We start from the raw sequence: 14,861 nt of genomic DNA, 5'->3' as shown, positions 1-14,861 counted from the left end.
CCTTTTGTTCTTCAGTCTAGTTGTGAAGGACGTTGCTTCACTGGCCCAAGTTGGCACCATCATTGCGCTCTTCCTGGGCGAGGCAGATCAGTCGCAGGCTTCTGGACGGCCGCTCACTGTGGCTGCTGGCTACACATGGTAGCCCATGTCAACCCACTGCCAAAGGGGCTGCAGCCTACCCGTTACAGGCAACTCATGGCAGCCCAGCTCCAGGTTGAGCTATTGTTCAGCATCTTAGCTGTAGAGGGCAGTGTCACTGGCCCTCATATGTGAGATCCAAACCGGGGCCCTCTGGCGTCCCAAGCCAGCTCTTAACCAACGCGCCACTCGGCCGGCCCTAGAGTATAGATTTAATTTTTATTCTTCTTTTCCCCTTCCAGCGTTATAGGGTGAGCACTGTCCTATAAATAGAGCATTTTTAACAGTTAACCTGTCCCCAGTACTTAGATGGTTAAGTTGTTTCTTACTTTGATTATAATAGGTAATGTTGCAGTTAGCATCTTTGTGCATAAAGTATTTTTAGAATCTTTTTCTTATTACCATAATATTAAATATAAAGCTTTTGAAAAAGTGCAACGTGGCTTACAGTTTTGCAGGAGCACACCTATAAAGTAAGGCAGGTTTGTATTGATTTTTATTTTTAAGTACTGTGTACATTTTCCCTAATCCCTTTCCTGTGACTTGCATGGGTGTATGATTTTTTTTTTATAGCCATGTAGAGGCCCCGACTTGATGTTCCCTGCCATTGAGGGTATGTGTTGCCACAGATTCATTCCTCCCAAGGCATTCACAGCCCTTAGATACCCTAAGTATAGGCAAGTATGCCAGTTGAGGGGAGCTTAAGGACGAGGATGAGTGAAGCACTTGGAAGGATGTGTCATATTCAAGGAAACACTGGCCAGTGCCCAGCTTGGTCCCCTGTTATGGCATTTGCTATTCATGTCTATGGATGTTGAGTTTTTATACATGGAGTACAGAAAACTACAAACAAGAAGCGCCCCTTACAGAGTTCTTTCTAATAGTTGGCATATATGTATTGGAATAGGTTAGTGGAATTGGAGGATACCTGTTTTTGCAAATGTTGTGGTCCTCTCTGCTTTACCTCTCTGTGCTGGGAGCACTTCCCCCCAGGCATTCCATGGTTGATATGGGATTACTTAAGAAGCTTCCCAAGGCTGTCTTGTGGCTGAAGTGAAACCAGTTCTGCCTTGGTTGTTAATAATCGCCTCTCTTAATTAGCTCACTTGTTCTCTAGGCCCGGGTTGATTTTCTAGCCAGTTTTTGTCAAGAAAAATGATACAGTCAATAATGGAATTCCAAATAGCATTTCCTTTTTATTGGGCTATTAATCAGAACCTGGGACACTATCCATTTTCTGGAGCCTTGGTTTACTATGGAATGCTTCCACAAAACGTGCGCCTCTTGGCACTGTGAGTGCCTGTGTATACTCCTGCTTGGCTGGTAGGTGGTCTTTGCATGGGATCTGCCCTCACCTCAGGGAGCCTTGCTTACTGGGTTTTTTAGTAGTGGAGAGCTGTCTCATGAGTAGCCCTTGAACAGGGGTGGATTCTGGATCTAGTGGAAAATGAGTGTAGAGAACTTTGCTCTACCTGTTTGTTAAGCATGCTTCAATAAGTGTCATATTTTTAGACTTTTGAGCAATGTTGGGAAGATTGCATTGCCTGAGTAGAGAAATTTGGTAGGAGGAGACTAGAAGAGAAGCTAATAAAGATCTAAAAATAAAATTCATGAAAGTCACAAATAGATAATAGTAGGGTTCCTGTCTCGCTTTCTCTTCTGGATTTGTGCTACCAGCCGTTGCTTCTGCTTACCTGGAGAGGATCACACTCTTTTGTCACAAGAGTCAACAGTTAAACTTAAAACACTGTTTGCCAGTCTGAAGATGTGCTTTTTCCAGTTTTAAACGTTTAAAAAGTGACTGGATTCCTAGGCACCAGGAAGAAATCTTCAGCAGAAGTTGATTGTTCTGCTTGCAGTGCCAACCCTAAGCTGACAGGGCCTGTGGAGTCCCCTGTCCCCTCAAAGCCCTGAGGTTTTTTTCCTTCTGGTTCAGCCATGCTGACCAGAGGGTCTCTTGTGCAGACCAGTTAATCCACCTGATTTAATCAGATGGCATCTTAGGTCTCCATCCTGTTTTTTTTATTTGTGCAGCTGGAAAGGAAAATGGCTTCTTAAGCTTTTTTCTTATGCAGGCCTCTGGTTCTCCAGGCTGCCTGTGCCCTTTTCCTCTGTGTGAGGGGGTGAAGGAATGTCCTGGCCTCCTCTCGCCCCTCCTGCAATGAGCTTTCAGGGAGAATGGGGCCCATTGTGGGCTGTGCCCACAGGCACAGCCCTCCGCTTCAGTGTCAGGCCTGCCATGGCCTCTCTGTCCGGTCCGCTGTGGTTACTGGGTGCTGAGGGGCCGGGTGTGCAAGCAGTCAATTCCTCACATGCTGCCCTTCTATTCAGAAGTGTTCTGAGAGATGGCTCATGCTTTGTTTGCCCCTGGGTCTGCCCTCTGATTTTGTCACGTTTTGATAAACATTCTTGTGGACCCCTTTGCAGGCCTGAGCTCACTCTTGCTGCCGATCTGAGGCCATATTTGGAGAGGCAGGCCTGCTGCTCCCAAGGGTGGCTGTGTGCCTGGTCACAGGAAGCTGGGCATTCCCTCCAAGCCTTTCTTATGTCCCGAATCCACTGGTAAGCATAGGATTAATCTATTTATGAATGAAATTGGATTTTAATTCTTGTTTTTGAAATTTATTTGGCCTTCAATTATGTCTTAATAAAGCTGGGGGGAAAAAAAACTTATTTTGGCCTTAATCAACTGTACAACTTATTGAAGATGTGAAATGCCAGCATATGATTCTCCAGGAAGGGGAAGCCAGAGGGACTCAGCTCTTTTAAAAGGTTTGTTCTGGTTATGGGTGCTCTTTCCTGTTAACCAAACTGCCTTACCAGTCAGGAGGTTTTCCCGACCCTAGGCCAGTGTGTCCCTGGAAAAAAACCTATGAGGCACTTAAGGTTTTGGTGAGTGGATAGATAGAGGTCATCAGCTGCTGCTTTTTCGGGGGTGTTGGATTCAGACAGGGAGCCAGATGTGTGATTAGCTGTTGTGCTTTAGGAGGTTCTGTGAAGAGTAGAAGAGTGAGCGGATGGTGATGGGGGATGGATGGGGAAGGCCTGGTCAGGTCCTCCTGGAGTTGGCGAAAGGCTTTTCTACATGAGGTTTCTATGATTGCATGGCTGGCTCCTCTCATTGCATGCATGAAATTTGTTCCTCTAAAATCCAGATAGGTAGACGTTGGAATGGTCATGGAATTGTTGTAGATCTTCTGAATTAAAAAATCCATTCTTCCCATGATGCTTCAGCATGTATGATTTCTTTGTCTTCTGTGGAAGGAGCACTTCTGTGGAAGGAGCACTGTCTTGTGAAAGGAGCAGCTGGCTCTGGCACTGCCCTGGATGGTTGCCTTCCTCCAACCTTTTTTTTTTCCTTTTATTACAGGAAAAAAATACTATTTTATCCTTCTGACTGAGCAGAGTGATATGTTTCTTTCTCTATTTTAGGATTGGGAGTGGCGTTTTGTTTTTATCAAATAAAGGAGTAAAACATAGTGCCATGCTGAGCTCACACTGCAAATGCCAGCACTTGTGAGATGGTACTGAGGTTTCTAAAGGAGAACTCTTTCTTTTCAGATAGTGCCTGGCCAAACTATGGTATTTTGGGCCATGACTTCCCTGGAGGTGAGGTCTACCCACTGAGGGCCCTTGCATTTTGGCAAGGCAGGCAAGATTTTTGGCATAAGTGTGATGAGGTTGGACAATGAAAACACTGAGTACCCTCAGCAATAGAAATCTGGGCTTGAGGAAGGAACCTACCAGAGGTTCTGGGTCCCCTGGGAACCCTCTCATCCTAATGTGGCATTAAGTAAAGCCCTTGATCTCTCTGCCTCAGTAAAATTGGGACAGAGTATCCTCCCCATAGGCTGCTGAGGAGGAAATAAAGGCTCTCTAGTAACATGCCCTGCACATCTACATAATTGCTACTCATTATTACACCTTTCCTTTTTCTGGTGTAAACTGAGTCTGATATTTAATAAAGGCTGGACACATTTCTTTTGTTGAGTGACGGGTTCAGAGATTTTTTTTTTTAAATTTTATTGGGGAAGGGGACCAGCCAAGTTGTTGTTCTTCAATCTTCGTTGTGGAGGGCAACAGTTGCCATCTGGCTGCCTGTGGGCAGCTCGTGGCCTCTAAGATCAAGGTGCTGTGTTCAATCTTAGTTGCGGGTTGGCATAGCCACCATCCCACGCGGGAGTTGAACCAGCAGCCTTGTTGGTAAGAGCGCACGCCCTGTCCACTGAGCCATCCGGGTGGCAGCTCAGCTCAAGGTGCTGAGTTCAGTCTTTAGTTGCAGGTGGGCGTAGCCACCATTGAACAGGCAGTCCAGCTGAGCCATCCTGCCACCTTGCACTCTTGAGCGAGCTCTTAACCAACTGAGCCAGTCGGCCGGCCCTATAGGATGAACTTCATATGGAATGTCTGAACCTTACTCTGTAAAGTGAGCATCCTCCCTGGAAACCTGAACTGTTTGGGGCTCCCAACTTCTTAAGGGACATACTGATCATAGAGCTTTGGGTTGTGAGGGGGATGAGGGGACAGGCGGTGGTGCCCAAATTTTGAGCAGAGAATAATTGTCCTAAAGACAGATTGGGTTTCAGCCTCCAGATTATAAAGGCACTGTAGTTTTTGATCCTGTGTTGTGGGGAGCTGCCTCTGTGCTTCCAGGAGAGAAGCGCCTGGTGATTTCCAGACAGTGAAGGCATTTGGTCTCTGACCTTTCTGTTAGAGGCAAGGAGGGTAGAGCTGTTGACTGTTATCAGAAAAGAAAATGACATGTTACCACCAGAGAGGCGCTTAAAATAAAGCTCTGAATGCTCACTCTAGTCCTCTGATAGGGTGGAGGGAAGCAGGGCCCACAGGACTGCTCCCATCCCGTCGTCCTGGGTAGTGCTGAACAGGCAGTTCGGAGGCGGCCGCTGGAGAGAAGGGGGTTCTCAGTGGAATGGAGGAAACCCCAGTGTGGAAGCAAGTCCATTTCTATTGCAAGCACTCCAGACTCCTTGTCACTGTGGGGAGATTATTGACCTTGGCAGCTTTGTTTCAGATTTGGATCTGGGGTGGAGAAAGCAGGGTGCACAGTGATAATGCATAGGGATGTGCGTGTTCCTCAGCTAGTCTGCCCATGTAGGTTGTCTGAAGCACAGAAACGGTACCCTCATAAGAGATAATGGGGGACTGGATTAAGATTATTTGTGTTTTGTAGATAACATTTTAAAGTGTGTCAGGTCCTTTTCTAAGTCTTAACATGCACTAGCTCACCTAATGAATCTATGTTTATAAATGGAAAAAGTAAAGAAAAAAAGAGTTCCATCTAGGAAGTGTTCAAGATTAAATACTGACTATTAAGTAGCTTTCCAAGATAGGCTAGCCTATGGACTATGGAGGGGACTGCCAGCTGATACCCAGTGGGCAGGCCTTGTTGGCACCAGGCGTCAGTTATTGGTTCATTCATTCAAGCAGGTGGTTTTTGAGTCACTGTCATGTTCTGGGCACTGTGCTAAGCTCCGGGGATGGAGCTGGTGATGGATGAGAGACAGGTATGAGCCCTGCACCTTCCCTGACCAGGCGAAAGTGGGAGGAGAAGTGAAGATTAATTTTCTTCTGTTGGAATTTTTCAGAAGAAAGTGTGGTTTGGAAAGGCTGAGGGTCCCACCCCCCCGCAAGTGACCGCAGGCAGGCAGTGTGCCTCTGATTCATCGTAAGGGGTGGGGGTGGGGCGGCTATCTCAGAGGGTGATGTGAGGGATCAGGGAGAGGACCTTGGAGAGCTGGCAGGCAGTTCTAGATTATTTTAAAAGCCAAGCTGATATTTGGGTGCACACAGGTGTCTGTTATCTGTTGAGCCATTTCCTGTCCTGGATGCCGGGCCTTAGGTGATTCTGGTGGGGCCTGAGAGACTGGTCAGAGTGAACCACAGGAGCCCTCTTAGTTTGGTGATGAGATGTGCAGGGGGGATGGACTTTGGAGGATAATTGCAGGAAGGGGCATTAGAGAAGGTGAACCTTGGGGAGGGGAGAGGAGGGAGAAGATAACTCACAGTAAGTGATTTTGGGGTACCCCATTAAAAATACACTTACTCTATCCCTTTAATGGATGGATAAAGGAGTCATGCAGGTGGCTACAATATCAGCTTAATAACCACCTGAGCTTTTGGAGGGCATAGGACCTGGGTGAGAGGCCATTGGGGGTTCCTAATGCTGAACCCCAGAATTAAGGAGAGGTACCCACCCAGTTGCCTGTAGGGCTGCCCTCTGTTCACTATTCCTGGCTGACTCCTCTTCCTGCCGTGCTCCTTTGCAAAGTCTCCAAGCTCATTCAGGACTGATTTTATGTTCACTTCATCTTATTTTTTAAAATGTATTTTAAACTTTTAAAAAACTTTACTAGTATAAAATAAAACAAAAAGAGAGAAAACAAGATCCCACCCCCCAAAAAGTATAGCCTAGTGAATTTTAAGGTCAAGAAATAGAGCTTTGCTGATCCTAGAAAATGCCCTTCAGTGGGCCCCATCTCTGCCACAGCCCCCTCTATCCTTCCTTCCAAAGGTAACCCCCATACAGTCAGTACCTATTTCCTTACGTTTCTTTATGATTTTATCTCCGAAATGTATAGTGTGATTTTGTCCATTTTAAAAACTTGGTATGTCTTTTAAGTCTCTTTAATCTACAATTTCCCCCTCTATCCCATTTCCTTACAGTTATCTGCTGAAAAACCTGGCCCTCAGACCTGAGGAGTCTCCCACAGTCCAGATGTAGCAGATTGTGTCTCAGGGTGCAGTTCAGCTGTTCTCCCTACTTCCTGTGAATGTTAGCTGGATCCAGAGACTTGGTCAGCTTGGCAAGGCTGAGTGGTTTGGGTCTTGCCTCTGGAGTGCTGCTTTCCTCTTGTTCCACACTTTGCTCATAGCAGGTACCCAGAGTACCACATCTGTGGGAGGACGGTGGGGCCAGGCCCAGCTCAGTTTCCCAGTGGCTCAGTAGTTCTTGTCAAACCAGTCTCCCCAGCTTCCCAGCGAGGAAGAGTTCACTGGGATGGGTGCACAATGCGGTCCCCCTCTCAGGCCCCCCCTTCTTTCTTCACACTGCCCTTTCTCCTAAGTCTCAGCTCCCCTGTCTTTCACTCTCTGCCCTTCATTTTGTCCCCTCTCTGCAACTTGCCTCTCTTCTTTTCCCCCTTTTGTTTGTAGGGTGTTCTGATAGGAAAAAGGTTGAGGCCTAGGAGGGATTCTCATCCTGCTTGATGGCTCTCCATCTGGGGGACTATGGAAGCCTCCGTTTACCACCCATCTGTAAAATGAAGGTGTTGGGCTTGATGACTTAAATGGTTGCCTCAAACTTGGTCCTATGAGTATTGTGTTTTATAAATTTTCTCTGTGTTTGGAAGCTATTTTAGAAGATTTTCCTTTTCCATTTAGGGCACAGCCCCAGCAGCAGGGAAATGGAGAAGTGGGTAGAGGGCTCAGCCAGAAGCTAGTCTTTCCCCATCTCTGCACCATCAGGCCAGGTGGGCTGGGTGAATAGTGGAAGGTTCTGTGGGCTGTGGTCGTGGCCTCACCTGCTTGTCTCAAGCTCTGGGACAGGGACTTGCCTTACAGAATAGAGAGATGTGTCAGCTGCCAGTTCTGCTTCCAGTGCTGCTGCCATGCTGGCAAGTGGCTGAAACTGTGGGCCTGTGGAGGGCGACAGTATGGCTTCAGTGTGAGAGTAGGCTCAGGCTCCAGGCCAGGAATTTGTCAGCTGGTCGTAGCTTTCTTGTATGCAAGCCTCACTGCAGTTTACCCCAGAATTTGATGGGTAGCCCAAGCCTGTGTCTGGTGTGAGGGTAACTCTGTGATCACCTCAGAGACAGAGCCACTGCCTGATCGACTATTGCTGTGAGGATCTGGGGGGTAAAGGGCTGTGCTCACGGCTGGCCTATATCTTTGTATATACCAAGCCTATTGCCCTGCAAGTGGGACTTGGCCCAGAGAAGAGGTGTCATGTGATGTACCAGGATTTATCTGGCCTTTCCACAGTGCTGGGACCCTTACCATGTGCCTATGGTGTCTTTGTTTGCTGTGCTATTATTTCACACGTTTAAAATTTAATTTATTTTATACTTAAATCATTTTGAAGACTACTAAATTCAGGGTTTTGTATCCTGTATGTTCACTAAGGTTGCTTAGGCCCAAGGAGGTAGACTAGGTTTTGTTTTTTTGTTTTGAATCCAAGTTTTGTGGGGGCTGTCCTTTAAGGAGGAGAATGTAAGGAATTCCAGAGTCAGGGAGGCGTGGGGTGTGCTGGAGGGAGGGCTGGAGAGGCTGCTGGGCACTGCCCAGGAGCTGCCTGTAGGAGTGGTTGTCAGGTGGCCAGCAGCAGGCATGGCGGTAAGGGGAACCCCGAATCTCCTGCGTGAGACATCTACATCACTTCACTGAGAAACTGAATTTCTCAGGATTTGGTGAAATCAAGGCCACAACCATGGCTGGTTGCTTAGGAGGTGAAGCAGGAGTTAAAGCCATGTTTTCTTGGTGTTGGCTGCTCTGGTGTTCTTTGGTATTTCTGATCAGCTAGCAGTAAAGGTTTAGAGGGAGTCTCTGCCTTCACCTCAAGTGTGGGCAGGTAGCAGACAGGTGAGCAGGCCCTGATCAAAACTGGCCAGGCCAGAGCCGGCCGAGTGGCGCGGTGGTTAAGAGCTGGCTTGGGATGCCAGAGGGCCCCGGTTGGGATCCCACATATGAGGGCCAGTGACACTGCCCTCCACAGCTAAGATGCTGAACAACAGCTCAACCTGGAGCTGGGCTGCCGTGAATCACCTGCGACGGCGTAGGCTGCAGCCCCTGCTGCAGTGGGTTGCCATGGGCTACCATGAGTAGCCAGCAGCCAGCGTGAGCGGCTGTCCAGAAGCCGGCGACTGATCTGCCTCGCCTGGGAAGAGCACAATGATGGTGCCAATTTGGGCCAGTGAAGCAACGTCCTCCACAACCAGACTGAAGAACAAAAGGACAGCAACTTGTCCGTTCCCCTTCCCTCAATTCCCCAGCGCTGTTCCCATCCCCTAATTCCCCAATAAAAATCTTTAAAAAAAAAACAAAAATAAAAAACTGGCCAGGCCAGAGCTGAGTTTTCTCATTCTTCAGGCTTTGAAAATCTGTTCGTTCACCGAACCTCCTGGTGACTAGCAGTGTTTGATGGTTTTGTTTTTTGGACATCACTCTTAAAAAATTGAAGCATAATTTACATGTATCAAAATGTGTAAATCAAATGTACAGCTCGACACATTTTCACTTATGTATGTATTTACTCTCGTGTCTTTTTTGTTTTTAAAGATTTTATTGGGGAATTCGGGAAGGGGAACAGTGCTAGGGAATTGGGGAAGGGGAACAGCCAAGTTGTTGTCCTTCAATCTTAGTTGTGGAGGGCACAGCTAGCTCAGCTCCAAGTCCAGTTGCCATCCAGCCACCTATCGGCAGCTCGTGGCTGCTCAGCTCAAGGTCTTCAATCTTAGTTGCAGATGGGTGTAGCCCACCATCCCATGTGGAAGTAGAACTGGCAACCTTGTTAGGAGCATGTGCTATCACCAGCTGAGCCATCCTGCCACCTGTTGGCAGCTCAGCAGCAGCTCAGCTCCGGCACAGCTCACTGGCCCATGTGGGAGTCGAACCGGCGACCCTGTTGCTCAGAGCTCGCGCTGTTAACCAGCTAAGCCGCTCGACCAGCCCTCATGTCTTTTCTTACTGAATATTAGGTTTCTGGATGGTTCTGTACAGTGGTTTGTTTTCTTTTGTTGTTGTATAGTATTTCACATATAAATATACCACTGTTTACTGCTTTTCCTGTTGGTGGACATTTGGGTTGTTCCAGTTTTTGACCATCATGAATAACACTGATATGAACCTTCTTGTCCATATTTTCTGGGTATATACCTAAGGGTGAATTAATGGATATATTTGATGTTTTAATTACTGGGAATTTTGTTTATATGCCTCTTGTGTTTTATTTTTTAACTTTCTGTTACGGAGACTTTCAAGTACACTCAAAGACAGAATAGTACATGAATCCCGTGTACCTATCACCAGCCCCAACACCTATCAACCCGTGACCACTCTTGCCCCATTCACACTCTCAGCCACTGTCCCAGCCCACATTATTTTGAAGCATATTTCAGACCTTCTGTCATTTCATCCATCGATAGATAGTTCAGTGCTTATCTAGAAGATAATGTAACCACAACGTCTGCAGAGGGCCTTCATGCTCAGCCTCATGCTGGTGTTCTTCCTTGGGGGGTTTTGTATCATGGTCTTCTGGTGGGGCGTGGCTCCCACTTCCTGTTACTCATCTTGGAGTTGCCTAGGTCACCTGAAACGTGTTTCAGGCAGCCTTTGAACCAGGAACCAACATGGTATAGAGTTGGGAGGGTCACCGTAGGACTTTGGAATGTCAGTTGCTGTTGTGGGCACCACTTTCTGTTGGGTTAATTGCTCGTGTGTACAAGTTAGGCTGATCAGAGAGAAAGGTCCGAGTGGATTGGTCAGGACTTCTGTGCTTAGGTGCATGACTGCCTGTCCCAGATGGTGGCACTGGCCTGGGATAGATGGTTCTTTCCCCAGTGCCCCTAAGTCTAGAGGGTGCCACCTCCAGGACAGCTGGGACTAGCATCCCTCCCTGACCCTGCTCCTCAGTCGAAGGACGATAGGCGTCAGACGTAGGTTTGGAAATGTTACTTAGGAAAGGTTAACGTTTTTCAGAACAGTGAAACTACAGTGTAAAGATTAGACTTGGGAGCCCCCAAATACCTGCTAGCTTCCCTCTCCTGCCCTCAGCCCGGAGTTTTTCTAGAGTGGGCCCAGAGGGCTGGTCCAGGCAAGCAACAGTAAGAGCAAAGAGCCCCACAGATACCTTATTATGTGGAATAATTAGCCCATAAATTCTCCATAGCAATTTTCCTCTGAGGTAGTCAAGTTTGACTAGAAAAACATAGCACCATGTTTTGATTCATGAATCGCCTGGATGCTCCCCCTCCTGTATTCTCACGCTGGCTAACTATGACCTGCCATTACTCCCAGTGTGGATTTATGACACTGCTGCCCACCAGCCCATTAATCAAGCAGTACGAGAGGGACAAAATGCTGTCTCCTGCTGTTTCAACCTGTCTCGCCTTCCTTCTTCCATCTCGTGCCATTAATGAAGGAGTTTGATAGTAACTCAATTTTAGCGGATGTAAGGGGAAAGTCATTCATATCTTTAGGTGGGTAGGTAAGGACCAGACAGCTGATGGCATCATTGTGAGGCTTACTGTGTGGCTTCGGAATGGTAACTGGGAACCTGATAGTGGGAACCCCTGGCTTTAGGCTGCCTGGGTCTGCATTTGGCTCTGGGACCTCTGAACTTGGTGATGATCTGGTCGAGGTTTTTCCTCCAGGAGGGAAGGTTCCTGGGAAGGGAAGATGAAACTATTTTTAATCTTAAGCAAACATAGCCAGTGTAGTAATTTCAGGCCCCAGCATTTGACATTTTCTTCCATTATAACCCAAGTCACTTTTAAAAACAAAGTCCTTTTTTGTATATTTTGTTGTTTGTAGTGTTTCTGGAGGGAAATGCCTTTAAAAGGTCCTCACTTCCCCTTATGAACTTGGGCTTGGGGGCCTGGCGAGCTGTGTGTTTTGAATCATGCAGTCTGGGGGGTGTGGTGTCCGAAACCTGGAATGCTAGTGAACAAGTGCTGGGGTGTGAGGTACGTGGTAGGGTGGGGGTGACAGAGGCTGTCGCAGTTTACAGCGTCATCTGCTGACCTTGCCTCACAACTGTTGATGAACAGCCCTGCTTTGCCAGGAAGAACTGAGGTCCTGAGCAGGGCAATGGACCATGCCCCACGTCCCTTTTTCTTACCACTGATTTTCTTTCCATTTTACATGGCATATGTTTTTGTAACTTTTAAATTTTGAGGTAACTTTAAACTTACAGAATATTTCCAAGAATAGCAAAAGGAACTCCTAAATACTTTTACCTTGAGTCACCATTTGTTGAAAACATTTTGCCTTGTTTGCTTTGTCATCCTCTTTTCTATCTATACTTTTTTTCCTGAACCACCTATGAGTAATTGGCAAACACTACACCCCTTTACTTCTCATTACTTAATTGTGTACTCTCAAAGAATAAGGACATTCTCTTATGTGACCATAGTACATCTATCAGTATGAGGATATTGAATGTTGGTATAATACCTGGTCTACATACAGTTTATATTCAGATTTCCTCAATCATCCCAGTAGCATCTTTAATAACCCCATATGAGTAGACAGGAGATCCTGGTTTGTCCTGATGATCAGCTCTGGGTAAGGAGGTTTACTCTACTGCCTGGCAGTTCTCTCTCCTGTAAAGTTGCTGTTTTTTCCTTTGCAATTAATAAGTAACTTGTGGGGGGACACTTTGGGACTATGTAAATATCCTTTTTCTCCTCAAACTTTGACCCTCTACTTTCGGCATCCAGTGCTGCTTCTAAGATCATCATTCCTTCTGTATTGTAATCTTACTCTAAGAAGAGCTTTCTCATCCCCCATATATCTATCTATTCATTGGTTTGTTTATAGTAGTTCTTACTGATAACTTGTTCAATGTGATATATTCCATTCTTTTTTTTTTTTTAGCTGAGCCATCCTGCTACCTGTTGGCAGCTCAGCGGCTGCTCAGCTCGGGCTGGACTCGAACTGCTGTTGATATATTCCATTCTTGTCATTCATTTTGATGCCCAGGTTGTCCCAGCTGTGGCCAGTGTACACCCCTTCAGGTGGCCTTCTTTGTTCTTTTGACATGTCCCCAACATTTCTTGAGCACTCTTGACTTTTTGGTGCAAAAAGATATTTTAGGCAACTTGCCCCAGCCTGGCATCAGCCCTTTTTACAAGGAGCCTTCGTTCCTTTTAGTTGAAGTGGCACTTAGAAATCAAGAAATAGATGCATGGCACATATTTTTGTTTATTGAAAGACTTTTAAAATAAATATATTTTTTTGTATTCAGTTACTTAATCATGTTGCCGTTGAATAAAGGAGTTTCATGAGTGTCCAGTTCTTGATTTTTGTTATGAATGGAACAAGTGACACATGATAGATATTATTAGCATAGCAAGATGGGCTTTAGCAACAAAACAGAAGACCCTGCCTGCTCAAAAAGAATTTATTTCTACCTAATTGGTAGGGAAATGACCAGAACCAATGAGCTGATTTCTAAAGAGGAAGGCTATACTTGAATGTTAATGCCGGGGACCCTTGCTCTGGGCTGTGGACTGCCTGAAGCCCACCCAGCTCCGTGAGGCAGCACCCACGACTCTGTTGTCAGAGCTTTGAATTGATGGTGCAGTTGTCCCTTGAGGCGATGGAGCAGATGTGTCCTGGTGTTACAGGTGGGCTTTGATGCAGCTTTCCCCCAGGTGGGTGCCAGTGCCCTGGGAAGACGTGGGTCTGACCTGTGTCCTCCCTGTGTGAGCAAATCAGGTCTGGCCCCTGCTCTCACTGTTCTGAGACTTTAATGCAGAAGGAAAGGTATAATGGAGAGTTAAGCGGATAATGGAGGCCCGGATTGGGCAGGTTTCCTGAAGCAGCAGCATTTAGAGGGCTGGGAGCCAGAAGGTGAGAGGTAGTTAGAAAAAACTCCACTTAGCAAGTGCTCCTGAGTACTTTTTTGTGTGCCAGGCAGTGAGGGTGGACCTGATCCATGGGCAGCTGTCATGAGCTGCCGGGAACACGAGAGCGCTTGATGGCAGCTGGGGCTCGGGCAAGTTAACACATTGAGGACGGGGCAAGTTAACACATTGAGGACAGGGCATTTAAACGTATAGACGCAAATCTGTGTCACGGGTCCACAATGTGTTAATCTGGGGAACTGGCTTCAAGTCCTGGCTCTGCCTCTTGCTTGGTGTGGACCTCAGTCTTTTCATGTCATAATGGAGACTAGCTGTTCAGCAGAGTCGCTGTGATCCAGGGTCTCTGTCTAAGGCATTGCAGCATCCAGAACGTGATAGTCCTCATTATGGCGGTTGAGTGCAGGGTAAACCATAGTCATTGAAAGAGGCAATCTCTATGCGCAGGCATGGGGCTGAATGGCGATGTGTCACTATCTTGACAGTGGACATGTGAGGTCAATGACAGCATGGTCCCCATTTCACTGATGTGAAAACAAGCTTAGGCACCTTAGGCAGTGGAGGCCAACTTCAGATACTTGGGCTCCTGCTACAGAATCAGTGGAGGCAGGGATTGCTGCAGCCGCTCCGACCCTCAGGCTGGGGCCAGGAAGGCAGGAGGGAGAACGACGCCAGCATCACTCCTGGGTGTCCCATGAGGGGCCCGTGCTGCCTCTGAGCAGCACTGATGTGTTTTGTGATGGGGCCGGGACATCTGGGAGAAACTTTCTAGAGGATCTGGAATTGTGGGTTTGAGGTTCTGGTGAGAATTTCAATATAGAAGTCCTTGCCCTGGTGAGGATTGGTCAGGTATGTTGGGTCAAGGGTAAGTCCCTGTATTTCTGAGCCCTTTTCCTCAGCTGTGCACCAGTTTGCAATTCCTTCCGTACCCGCTCTCTGTGTGGACTAGGCCCCGAACCATAGTGTCCGCCTCCTGTTTCAGAGCTGCTCTGTCTTTAGAGCAGGGTTTATAATTGGTTGGACTCTGCCCCCCCCCCCCCCCCGCCGTGACATCAGAACCTTTGGGGTGGGACCCAGGCATCAGCTTTCTAAGTCCCCTGCCCAGGTGACTGATGGGCAGCC

At 47.2% G+C, this 14,861-nt stretch overlaps 1 protein-coding gene across 10 annotated transcripts in view; it reads left to right on the top strand.

Moving 5' to 3' along the window:
• DAG1 (dystroglycan 1) overlaps positions 1-14,861 on the top strand; it is a 55,096-nt gene that overhangs the window by 6,490 nt on the left and 33,745 nt on the right. Inside the window, exon 3 of one of the 10 annotated variants that reach the window (XM_019631716.1) lies at positions 2,566-2,700. The exons of the other annotated variants lie outside the window; for them this stretch is intronic. The gene's annotated coding sequence lies outside the window, so the exon portion shown is untranslated. The remainder of the gene's footprint in view (positions 1-2,565; positions 2,701-14,861) is intronic. 10 annotated transcript variants of the gene reach the window in all.

This window comes from Hipposideros armiger, unplaced genomic scaffold (genome assembly GCF_001890085.2).
Source record: "Hipposideros armiger isolate ML-2016 unplaced genomic scaffold, ASM189008v1 scaffold_18, whole genome shotgun sequence".
Classification (NCBI taxonomy): Eukaryota; Metazoa; Chordata; class Mammalia; order Chiroptera; family Hipposideridae; genus Hipposideros; species Hipposideros armiger.
Note: the sequence above shows the minus strand (reverse complement) of the source record. Positions and strands in the feature narration are given on the sequence as shown.